An 11,188-nucleotide genomic window follows, 5' to 3' on the forward strand; every position below is an offset into this window, starting at 1 on the left:
GTTCTACGGTCCTTAGCTTCTCGGACCCCAAATAAGAGATAGTAATGCCTAACCACAAATAACTTGTGTGACATTCCTAACTCCAAAAGGGTCTCCACTGAGTAGATGGGTCTCAAGCCAACTTGTTAAGGACTAGTCCACACAAGTCGAACATGACTATACCATCCTCTTATCTTAATTGCACTCAAGTTTGGGTTAGAACTTATCTCACCACTCAGAGATCACCAAGCATAATAAGCAGATTATATCATACAAATAAACATACATACATCAAATATACAATTATACACACAAAAAGTAGGCTAAACCCACTGGAGACTACTCCTGAGCAGAGTCGCCACTTAATTTCTATAGCGATAAATTCATGATCATCAGGCTATGGATAAGCTAGACATCAATAAAACCAGAGTTGTCACCGCACTTTTATTGTTTCCAAGGGAAAAGGGAAAAGTACAAACAAAACCCAAAAAGATAAGAAGTTTTCAAATCAAAACTAATAAAATACCAGAGATTACATGTAAGGGGGTTGGTTACACAGAGGGAAGGTGTTAGCCCCCAAAGTGTCCTAGGTACTCCTAGGGAGCCCTTTTTTGTGTGCATGTGCGTTTTGGTACAAATAATGTTTTTAATAAATAGAATGGGGGGATGAGAAAAGAATTCATTAATTATATTTTTGTGTTTGACAAGACCTTCAGACTTGTCCCTACATACCAACATAAAATGAGGGATCAAAACCTCATAGTTCGTGGTATCAATTTCAAAGTGAGTGCATTGCTTTTAACAAAATTTAAGTTTAACAAAGGCACAAGAGGCCTAAAAATGGTTTGAATGAGTGTTAGTTCTTTTTGGATTTTGAAATTTTAAGTCAAGTATAGTTAAGTTTATATACAAATTTGATTAAGAAAAGAGTTTTGAAAATGCAATGGCATAAGGTCAAAGTTTCTAATTTGCAATATGGTCAAAGTTTAGAAAACAAACACAAACAAAGAAGATTTTAAAATGAGGGAGAGACTTGAAATTAAAGAAATGGGGAGGAGATGAAGAGACTAATCCTAAGCACAAATATAAAAGTTAAGAGTTGAAAAGATTTGATCAATGGGATGCAATCCAATAGACAAGAATGTCATATAGAAATCCAAATTTCCCTTGGACTTTAGAATTAAGCAATATTAATACACAAATAGCAAAGTGAAGAGCAAGATATCAAATAAAGATAGCCACATCTAAACTTAGCAATCCCATGATCTTCTTCAAAATTCCCCATGCATCAGATGACTTCAAAGATGGCATAAGACATAGGTTCCAAATAACAACTTCACAATGATCATGTTGCAGATGAACTCAAATGGCTTCAAAATTGTATCAGATGAATGCTCACTTCACAAGCACTTGGTTTCATGAAAGTTGGCATTTGCCAAGTCCTTTGCATAGGGAATGATGCCTAATTCTAAGTCCAATAGTCTTAGATCAAACCAACAGTCCATACAAAATGTTTTTTAGGGGTTTTTTTATTATGTACATTAAGGTCAAAAGACCACACAAACACACAAGTATATACAAACATAATATATCACAAAATATGGCCCAAGTGGGCAAAGTGAAAATGATACTAAAGTAAATAAATTGAATGGTATGAATAATGGCAAATGAATAAAGCTTATAAAAATAAAGTGCATAAAAGTAGGTGGCTTGAATTTAAATGTTAGTTGTTAGTTGATTAGAAGTTAGTATTGTTTTTGCTTTGTTTAAGTCATTCTTTGGAGAACACTCAACCCGCTTATCACAAGCATGGATCCTTGAACCAAGACATCTTCCAAAGGAAGGAAAAAAGGCCAAGTTTCCACACAATACCATGAAAGAGGGGAGACTTACAATCTCACTAACTAGAATGCTATGTCGTTTTGTGTCAAAATTTAGTGCTATGTTAAGCAATCGTAATTGGACTTATGTAGAAGTCACAACTATTTGAGTTCGGGCAATGGAATTTTGGTGTTAATACATGTTAGAGACACAATATAATGGACTATGCTCAGGAAACATACCACACACAAAAAGAATATGGAAAATGGGGGACCTAATCTCATCCATACTTATGTTGATTTTGCAATCAACTAGCCTTAGGAATAGAGATATCATAGGTCCATGACATGAATGAATAAAGAAGGGGAATGAGATGAAGAGGGAGGGGGAATGGATCAAACACAAATTGGTCAAAGGAGGACTTTTACCAAATTAAGATTATTCATTCATTTTTGGGAGATGGAATGTACATTCCATCAATCCCCTAAATTCAATGATCTTAACCTAGCAAAGTCAAATCAACCTTGACCAAGGCTCAACAACACAAGTCAAACTCACAAAGTCAATTAAAATGGCTCTACACAATTAATTTGGCATTTAAGCAATTAAAAATAATAAAAATACACATTAATTAAATTATGGTTGGTCAATTTCCTAAAACCTCATCAAAACACCAAAGAAATGGCCATGAGATTTATCATAGGTCAAACAAGCTAAAAGGACATTGGAGAAAAAAATTCATAATTTTTGGAAACTTAAAAGTATTTTTAAACAATTAAAAATATTCACAAAATCAATTAAATCATGAAAAATAATAATAATGATCCAAAAAATAATTTTAATTCAGAAAATGAAAGAGGATTTTTTTTTTGTGAGACTCTCATATTTTTTGGATCAATATTAAATTTAATATGAATTAATGAAAATAAAGCAAATAAAATGAAATTCAAATAATTAGAAAAAACGTGGACCACTTGATCTCCCTCATTAATTGAGGTGGCAGATCAAGTGGATCAAAATGCGCGTTCCACCATGTACACGAGTCAGCGTGCCACACAAACGGTATTCAAAATCAACTTTTATGATTAAAACAAAATGGAATGATCATGTAGCTCTGGACAATCCAACTCATCACCAACGCAAAACATCGGTCATTTTCTCAGGCGACCTTGGCCGGACTGGTCCACTCATCACCATCACAAAAATGAAAAAGAAGGACATGATTTTAAAGTAAAAATGGCACTGATCACGAATCTGACCTCAATTCATCCTAACTCAAAGTATATTAAGAGATACATGGAGTTGAAATTTGAGGTACATGAACTGAGTTGCTTCAATTTGACCTCAAAGAAACTCAATCTTCTTGCCTACATTGGTAGGACTTCAGATAACCAAGGATCCAAGAGAATTGATGAGAATTGAGAGAGAATCGAGGAGAAGAGAAAATCTGGAAAATACCTTCAATGCTGTGCAGAACTCGATCTCTCTTGCTTTGATTCTTGCTTGATCTCACTCAGGAAGCTTGCAGAAGTGGTTTAGGATTGAACTAAAGCTTTGGATCCCTAAAGTTTTGAATCTCAAAACATTGAGATTCAAACTCAATTTTCAAAGAAAATTCTCAGGTTTCTCCTTTCAAATGTGAGGGTTTGAGGTATTGGATCAAAGCTGGCGTGCAAGGGTCCTCAATTCTGATGCTAAAGGCCTTTATTTATAGCTGCAGCTCATGATATTTGCACCTTGAATTTGAAATTCCAAATTAGAAATGGATGATGCATGCTTGCGTGGGCCTGTACAGGCCCATGAAGCCACTCACTTAAGTCCATAATCAAGTGTAATTGAGTCTGAAAGTGAATTGGAATGCAAGGCAAATGTGTAGAGTTGTTTGAAGTTTGATCTTTGCGAAATGATGATGCCATGTTCAATCCATGTGCAACCCACTCAAACCTTGTCCAAAATGGATGAAATTGGACTCTTTGGAAAGGTTAAATCAAGACGAACAACTCTAATGTTGAATTTTTTTCCATTTGAAGCTTGTATCATGATTAATTTTGAGGTGGAAGTTTGGAAATTTTAACATAACAAATTTTTTTCTAAGTGTCAAGCCATATGTTCACTTATTCCACCTTGGCTAACTTTTTATGTGAGCTTCAAATGAGAAAAGTGTCTTCATCAAAGTTGCATCTCTTTAAAAATCCTTCAAAATTGTCGCAAATTTGACCTCTTTTGGATTTGAGATGAATGAGATATGCATTTTTGAAGTTGAGGAAAATCACTTGTTCAATGGTATTGGTTCAAAATGACGTATAATGTATCCTCCAAACATAAAAGTTGAAGTATACACCTTGAATTTTATTTTGAAACTTGTAAATCTTTCATCTCATAAAAATTGAGCAAGTTATGGCCTTGGGAAGTTGACCTCCAAATTAGGGTTTAGACAAAATGACCTATAATCTTTCAACATAAAAAAATGACTTTACAAGAAAAACTAGCTCTAGACCTCAACATGAAAGTTGTTTGGAATGTCATTTAGAGTAACGTTTCTCTTGGAATCATTTTCATATGATAAAAATTATAGGAGATAGTTTCTATGGGACCCCAGTTTTGATCAAATGAAGTCCTTTGGTCAACCACCATCAACCAACTTGCTAACTTGCAGTCCTCTTGACTTTTGGGACTCATGGGAGATCATATATGCATAATATGATGAATTTTTAAGTATCCCTTGAAGTATTTGATCATTTTTTGAAGAAGCTTGGTGAAGAAGTTACATAAGATACCCTGATGAACTAGGGTTTCCAAGGCAAACCAATTCCAAACTTTTGAAGAATTCTTGATCACGATACTATGTAAAGATCATAGGGACTCATATATGATGCCTAGAGACGTTGTGGATCATTCCATGGTTGAGCTCTTAGCAATGAGGGTCTTAAACCGTAGATGTGAACTTAATGAATCAAAGGTGATCATGTGCCCTACCTATAAAAGAGTTAGGCAAATGCAAAGACATATTTTTGGTATTTTGGTTATTAAATGATAAAATAACAAGTATGATACAATCGCATAGTGCTTGGTGATATCTCCCAAAACAAACCCAATGGATGAGGGGTAAGGAGGATGTCAAGGTATGATCCCAATGCTAATGCATATGATGAGATAACATGAGGGATCTTAGGGTCAAAATTGGGGTCTTACAAAGCCGAAGACATTTCTTGGTAATCTCGAGTCTACGATGGTGTCAAGCTCATCCTCAACTGTGGGGATTTTCCTAATGTACCTTTTCTTGGTACAAAAGAAGGAATCAACTACAATTCGAGGTTAGCGCTCCGACAACTGGGATACCCTATGGTCGACAAGCCTGATCTCAAGAATATAGAAGGTTTTGTATTATATGAAGGGTTCGAAGAGCCAGAATTGATTAAGGAGATTATCAAGGCTTGGGGAGCAGTTTGTCCTCAAGGAAGAGCAGAGATGGGTAAGAAGAATTACATCGCCAAGGAAGCTTACACCAGTTGGATCAGAGACAGAGTCAGTGAGATTTTGTTATTGTTCCTGCCCGAACCGTCCATGAACGTCCAGTCTCTTGAACCAGTGAACCATCAAAATTATGAAGTCGATGAATTGAAGAAGGTTATCAATACCCTAGAGAAAGAGAATGTTGATCTCAAATCTAGACTTGGTAAGATCTCTTTGGAGAAAGAAACCTTGAAGTTCAATCTGAATCAAAAGAGAGATAAAGTTTGTCAAGCAGAGGTGTTCAAAAGACTCAAAGTGGGTGACACACTCAAAGGGACTTATGCTAGTTTTACAGCAAAAAAGAAGCAGTTAGCCGAAGCTTAATACCAAGCTAGCAAAATGGAATTTGAACACATGGAGCAAACCAAGAAGCTCCAAAGTCTGCTAGAAGCTTGTAAGAAAGAGCTGAAGGAGGAAAAAACACTTTGCACGAGATTTCCTTACTTCCATTCTTACAAGAAATTATCTCTCGGATCCCCATAAACTTGATTGATCTCTTTCATCCATCACCTTCCACCGCACTACTCTAATTCCAACAGTGGAACACCTAGGGTTCCTAGACACTACTGGATAGCTAACAGTCTGCATAGAAGATCACGCCTACCCTCAAGAGTTTCCACCACCCCAAACAATACTAGAACCTTACCGACATTCATTAGTAGAATAACTTCCTTGCTAACTCAGAAAAGTTTAGAATAAGGCCAACACTTTCCAGAAGATAGATATGCAGGAGTCACATAACTAGAACCATATAAGTGCATATCATTCAATTTTTCTCTATGCTCGAAGCAACTTATCCAAATTAATTTGACACTATCTAGTTCTGGTTACTACATTCTATATCAAATCCTCTTATAGGATTCTGATTCAATCAAGGTTTCTGATGACATAAGATCTCAACTAGTAACAAAATAATACCATCAAGGAACTTCAAGTAATTAACAAGACACCACTCCCAAGGAACCTTAAGCAAACTAGAATGTAATTGCAAATGTTCATACTACCCACAGAGTCACACACAACACTTCACACACATCTGGATATAACATTGCATTTCCTATCCAAAATCATTCATCTCAATCGTCTTGTTCCATCTTCTACAGTATTAGCTCATGCTCTTACTAATATACAATTTGTGTTACATGTTTAACTTCAGGAATATCTTGTTCTCGTTCCTTTCTGGAAGTACAACTCACGAATCCTTTCAATAGGGTAGAGTATCATTGCATACCTTAAGTACCACTATCATTGGGTCTATATCAGAGGCCACGAATTTGAGAGAATTAACCAATGCCATAATCTGACTAACCACTTTACATCTTACTAACACATAGAAATTACTGAACCGATCTCTTCAAGATTACTACTTGGCGAGTATCTTTTAGGTTTATTCCTTATGGTTCTCATTAGTCATAATAGTTAAATTACCAAGACTTGCTCACACTGAGTATGGTTCACTATGTTGTTTCCCCAAACGCCTAACTTCTTTGACATCTCTACAAATAATCAACTATGCAATTACACCTTCAAAATTCCAATTTCAAAACCATTAATCTACCTTGCAATAACTTGTAACTCCTTCCTTAACTCACACATCTACCATAAAATACAAAATTAAAAGTCCATATTCACTTAGCTCCAATAAGGTGTGAACATCATACTTCGTGATTAGCCAACCAAACACAACATAACAAGATAACAACAACCAAACATTCCAACAAGTCACTCATACTCTTGTCAACCATATAATATGCACCCAAGATGAACCTTAACATTACCATACACTTATGACTGGAATTTTCTTCCAAACCAATACTCGTTACACACTTTATCATACCGAGGTTACTTATCTAGATGACTTGTTACAGAAAATCCTCATTGTCTCTTCATAAGCTCTTACAACATAGTTTTTTTCACATCTTACACTTAGTCCCCGTGCTCGAGCTTGGCTTTTCTTTCGTTGTTTACCATAGACTCAACTTCTCAGAACACCAGACTCACTACTCAACAAATAGTGTGTTACTTCCCATCCATCTCAAGAAAAGGAATAACTTACACACACTTGTGACCATAATTCTACTATCACATACTTCTCTTAATACCAAGGTTTAACTTTCTCCACTATAGTCCATCCTATATAAATCTCTGCATGCGAACAATCATCAACTACATGTCCTTATCTTAAGGTCAATAAAATCCTTATGACTTCATAGTCTCCTTATCTGAAGTGCATTCCATTACGATGATTGTAATGCAAGGTTTACACTACTACCAAACTCTATGTTTGCTTCTTTCTAAGCTAATTCTCTCAACTCCAATTACAGAACCGTTCTACTAGAATTCCTTAAATCCAATTTACTCACTCTTTTCCTCAACCAGATTTCCTTCAACCAAAACCCACTAGAGCTTCCGTTGTCATGTAATGCTTGTTCTCTCTTCGACATAAATCTCTTTCAATAGATTCTTGGGCAACTCAACATTTCCATAATGTCTCCTTACTAACATTGAATCCCTGATGAACTATCCGAAACCCAATATCCCTTTTTAAGACTAAATATACTTGATTTATCTTCTACCTTTCATTAGGTGTATACTGAAGAAGAATGGCGATCCAAAACGCAACGAAAATTAAAATTTTCTCCTTTAGTGATCCTTACGAATGGGCATGATCAGTGATAGAAAGGTTACCTCTTGTGACGATTGAAACCTTTGATGCAGATCTACGGAGCGATCACGAATGTTGAATGATGACAACGTCTCTACTCAGTCCACACGAACGGATTCCTTCAATCTCAGTGCTAGTTGCTATGAATGAAGGCTTTGAGTGAGAGAGAGAGAGAGAGAAAGAGAAAATGAAAATGCAACCGCCATGAATGCTTCTGCACAAGGGTTCTATTTATAGAACCACTTATGTGGGCTTCAAGCTAAAAAGCCCACTTAAGTGTATTTGGCCCATATCTTATAATATGCCAAAATCACTTAAGCGCGTGGTACCTTACCATATTTCGGATTCTACTTAAGTACACCGTACCTTACGATGTTCTACAATTCACTTAAGTGCATCGTACCTTATGGTGTTTCTTAGTTACTCTATCTCTCATCAATCCGTCATTTGTGTGTGACCCTGTAGGTTTTCGCGGCATTGACAATTATATTACATCACGTATTTAATATAATAAACAGTGAGCGGTATCTAGCAACACATCACTGCTACCCAAGACACGAAAATGTCATGTGATCTGACAAATCCTTTTGTGATAATACTTATGTGTATAATTACCCTTTTGCCCTTATGTCTATATTGAACACAAGGCATATACCGTGTCATCCTTGTCCAGTTCAATATTGGGCCCATAGACATTTATCCTGTTATGAAGGATGGGAAAATTCCATCTAGGTCACTCATGTCCCTCAGCATGCTTCGTGGAGTACCCATCAACTGTCTTTATGGTTATCCAGTTACGGACAATGTTTGATCAGCAATAAAACACTCGACTCTACATCTAGGGTCCATAGTGGTTTCAGGTCGAAGGATGGTATACACCATTATCACCATGAGAATAACTTATGACACTTTGCATAACATTCTATATAGTATTCTCACAGCGGGTCAATCCGGTATAAATATTACTCTTAATATTCATACCTATGTTTAAGACTTGATAACTCCTTATCCATGATCCATGGGATGTGATCATCAGTCTATATACATAATAGTCTTAATGCTTTAATGTTATCCCACTTTATAATAAAGCTCGACTACGGATACTTTAAGAATAATATCCTTATGTTTAATGTGATCTCATGATTAAGTCATACTTGATACATTAAACGGACTAGCTATTCTAGGGACTTTATTAAACAAACATAATAAAGAAAAAGTCTTTTATTATTAATAAATAATTCGATACAAGTACCAAAAGTATTGGCCTCTAGGGCTTACACCAACATATACATGTTTCACTTGGAATAGGAAGTTGTGTCCTCGAGTATCCTCTTACACTTCACCACTACCTTAGACTCTTACAAAGATGTTGAACGTCTTTATCTCTCAAGCTCTTAACCGCTTGAAAGGCGTCATTATGAATATACTCCCTGAAATACTCTCGTTCTTCCAGTATGCCCTGATGACCTTAGAAGCTGAAACACTGATATACTACCTCACTTAAAGTCCTTATAGCATATGAGCAACAAAAGCATCCTTCCTCTTTCGCTGTATGGAATTACTTAAAACACTACCACATACTAGTGAGTCAATCTTATTCTACTATAAGATTCACTTATTCCTCAAAATTCGGGCAAACTCATCCGATAGGGATCCTTAACTTCTCGACTCCATTAACACTGCAAGATTTCTTGAACAGGATCACAACTCCTACTAAGACTCCAATAGAGCTAACCGACTCCCCTTTACTTCGAACTCTTGGCTTGAATCCATCCTCAAGCACAAGCCCTATACAAACTTCGGAGTCCTCGCGGTCGCTCAACCATGATCCCACCTACCACACACATAGAATTAGGTTCATCAAGCCTAATACTACATGCAGTGATATTAAGAATCATGTTGGCTAAACACACATATGAGGCAGGAATAGATTTACTTATGATGTTTCAAGGCTAGGTCGAGAATTGATCTGCTTTGATACCAACTCTAACAACACGTACAATATATATCTAGAATAATATCATACAAGTGTTAATTATTGGTAATGTCATAACATAAGTACCTAACGACATATTTATATACATTTCCATAAAATAAAATACAACATATGGCACATGTCATACAATAGTGCCTAAATAAATAAAAAAATCTAAGAACTATGTACAATATCTATAATTGTATAAAATACATAGCGGGAGATCACACTAAAATCTTCTCTTGAAACATCAATGCACAACTCCTCTTGTACAATATAACCTGCAAACATTACCTAAAAAGCAACAACAATATTGGGGTGAGATGACAATCTCAGTGAGTTTCCTATCTTATGAGTCCACTCGACTCTACAAGGTTCTAATCAAATCCTAACTCAAGTCCAAAGGGGAAAGGAGACTTGAGTACAAAAAACTCACAATGTATGGAAACATGTCTCTTAAGTTCACCAACTCAAACAATCACTAGTCGGAAACCATATCAAGGTATCTTTCCCCGACCAACACTACGACTAGGATTCTCGACCGGGTCATAGATCCTTGTATCATAAGTATCTTTCCCTGACCAACCCTACATATAGAGTTATTGACACGGGTCACAAATACTTATCACATACTTTGACATATTCATGGACATCAGATTCTAAGGGATAACATCCATCTTAAGAATTGTCACTTCCTATAGGACTTTAAACCCATTTCAAGCCTTTTACCCATATGGGATTTCCACCCACCATGAGATCCACCACTTTTGGGATTCAAACCCATGTCATTCAAGTATGGGTGCATACTTCCCAATGCTTACTCTATATGAGCATCACAACTTGGGACAACACAATAAATGAGGTGTTTCCGACTACATGATTAGATAGAAATACAACGTGACTGTATTCAACAATCACAAGGTGATCACATTCACCAATTCTCATAATAACAAATCATATTCCATACAAATCATATTGGTTCATGACTAAACTATAAAACTAGTGACTACTCATCCTTGATACATACCGAGGTACCTTTGCATCCAAGCATCGCCATCTAAGTCATTTTCATAACCTAAGTTATCTTTCTAGTTCATTTACCTAGTTATAATCCTATGTTTCCTCACTCATCTTCATAAGGTTTTAAATATTTTATTTCACAATCAAAACATCCAATCAATTTATAGCATACACATTAGTATAATCACAATGTCATATATGAAACACACATAGTA

Source organism: Lathyrus oleraceus, chromosome 3, assembly GCF_024323335.1.
Source record: "Lathyrus oleraceus cultivar Zhongwan6 chromosome 3, CAAS_Psat_ZW6_1.0, whole genome shotgun sequence".
In the NCBI taxonomy this organism is placed as follows: Eukaryota; Viridiplantae; Streptophyta; class Magnoliopsida; order Fabales; family Fabaceae; genus Lathyrus; species Lathyrus oleraceus.